We start from the raw sequence: 2,754 nt of genomic DNA, 5'->3' as shown, positions 1-2,754 counted from the left end.
GTTCGTTACATTAATTTGTCAGTTAGTTATATTAATTTATTTCACTAACCTTGGACATTCTCCTATACTGCTGACTTTGCAAGTCTTGTCCATCTCTTAAGGATATATTGTTCTGGGATTTGAAATATGCTGAACATGTGCATGACCCTTATGATGTGAAAGCAAAGCATCCCGGTCTCTGTGAAGCATTGACATGAGCACACTAATTCTGCTAAATTGCTGAAATCTTCTTCTGGTGAGACTTCAAACAACTTCAGGTTGCAAATGCTCGTAAAAAGGATGACATTGCCCACTCATATTCTGTTTCAAAGTCATTATACAGTGCTAGTGTGTATACATCAAATACATGTTTCAGAAGCTTTGACTTGGATTTGACAGCTTTGGGACGTTCGGTTCTGTTCCGGAAGTTATCGCTAGTTTCATTGCTTCTTCATCTCTTCACTGTTTGCTCAAATATATGGTAGAATTCAAACAAGTTTGTTGTTGCTTTTGCATTGAATGATATTGCCTTGTTTGTGACTTCACTTCTTTGTGATGATAAGATTCCAGCTGAAAACATATCCTTATTTAACGCGGTGCACCACTTGTGTCTCTGGTCATATACTTGATCGAACTATTCCTTTTTCTCGTGTCCATACATTTCCATCATTTTCGTCCATAATTCTTCAAAGCCTGATTCATTTTGACACCCCATCAAGCAGTTCTTGAACATGTTCTTGAAGTCTTCATTGGTCTTGAGGGATCCGAAGTGGTTTACAAAGTTCTTCTCTATATGCCAAAGGCAAAGCCTATGTCTTGAATTTGGGAAAACCTGTTTTAAGATAGTACATATTATGCTACAATTCATTTTCATTTGAATGCTTGTGAATCTAACTGAAAGAGTAAAGAAATAATATGAAGTCCAACTGGAAAATAAAGAAGTCAAACTGAAACAGTGTAAATGCTAACTGAAAATTTTTAGTCTAATGGGAATAGAATGAAATGAATGAATCATTAGACTAAAGGAAGTAATATGAAGTCCAACTGAAAAATAAAGAAGTCTAACTGAAACAGTGTAAATGCTAACTGAAAATTTTTAGTCTAATTGGAATAGAATGAAATGAATGAATCATTAGACTAAAGGAAGTAATATGAAGTCCAACTGAATAATAAATAAGTCTAACTGAAACAATGTAAATGCTAACTGCAAATTTGTAGTCTAATTGGAATAGAATGAAATGAAAGAATCATTATACTAAATGAACTAATATGAAGACCAACTGAAACATAAATAAGTCTAACTGAAACAGTGTAAATGCTAACTAAAAAATTTACATTTGAATGCTTTTTAATCTAAGTGAAAGAGTAGATCTTTGAAATGAATCAGTAAGACACGCAACTGAAATGATAGAAATAATTACAAATTGACATGTTTGTATTCAGTTGTGTGAGTTTATGTTATTTATACCTTTTCAATTGTATTGCCCATCGCCTTATCTTGATCAGTGAAAATTCACTAGTAGAAAAAAGATGATTTGCGTCCCCGGATTTGCGTCGCACAGACACCGAAGTGACACAAATTACCTTTGTGCGTCGCATGACAAAGAGCACTCGACACAAAACATCAATATTCATATCAGCATACGAGCAATATGCGTCGCACCGTATGTAAGTGCGACGCAAATTACCTTGTGCGTCGCACCTAGCTCCGCGTGCGACGCATACTGAGCTTCTCAGTTTGGGGGATTGAGCCTAATGTGCGTCGCACGAGTCCACCATCCGACGCACATTGGGCCCAAACCGTAAAAACGTGTCCCTGACCCTCTCCCTCACTTAACCTAATTAGTAATTCCATTTTCATCTCCAGCCGTTTCATCTCTCTCTCCCTCCCTCCTTCTCTCTCTCTCCTCTCTCCCTCACTCAACTGTAATTCTCCTCCGTCTTCGTCTTCATGTGTCGTTGATTATCAGTAACCAGTGAGTGATAAAGAGGAGAGAGAAAATAACACAACCAAAATCAAACCCAATACATAAAAACCCACAAATTTCAGAAAATTAAACGAAGAAGAATACTCCTATGTAAGAGAGAGAAAAAAAAAAGAAGAAAGTTTTAAATTTGCTGGTAATTTTGCTGTTTTGATGTTGCTGTTTTTGTCTTAAATTCAGAATTTACATTTCTTCAGCAAACAAAGAAAGAAGCTGCTAATGGCGGCGTTGCAGTCTTTGCTTTTATTACACTTCTACTACTTCTTCATCATCTCATAAAATTAAGAGAGAGAAAATCAAAATCAAAACCAAAAACAAAAAAAACCCTTGTTTTGTTTTCTTTCTTTAAAATTTACCCTATTTTTCATTGTGAAGAAAAAATAATCAGTTAATTGATTCGATGCTGAAGATGCTGAGAGTTGATGCATCGAAGATCTTCATTAAATTCCTGTCACACTCAAATCTTCTTCTTCTTGTCCCAGGTAATTTTTAGTTATTTTCGCCCACTAAATTATTGTTATTTTCACTTTTGTTTATGTTTGAATAATATCTTCATTGTTTGTGATTCCGGCGACCCGAAAAGCATCGAATCATCAACTCTCATCATCTTCAGCATCGAATCGCCGTTTAATATCTTCATTGTTTGTAATTCCTCACTTGTTTTTTTAGGTTCATTTTTTTAGTTTCGTTTTTTTTATGTTAGATCTGATTATTTTTTTAATTTCGTTTTCAAATTTAGGATTTTCTTTTAAATTTTCTCTTCTGATTTTGTTTTTTAGGTTTATTTTTC

The sequence above is a fragment of the Beta vulgaris genome, chromosome 7 (genome assembly GCF_026745355.1).
Source record: "Beta vulgaris subsp. vulgaris cultivar EL10 chromosome 7, EL10.2, whole genome shotgun sequence".
In the NCBI taxonomy this organism is placed as follows: domain Eukaryota; kingdom Viridiplantae; phylum Streptophyta; class Magnoliopsida; order Caryophyllales; family Amaranthaceae; genus Beta; species Beta vulgaris.
The sequence above is the reverse complement of the archived record's forward strand: the minus strand, read 5'-3'. Positions refer to the sequence as shown.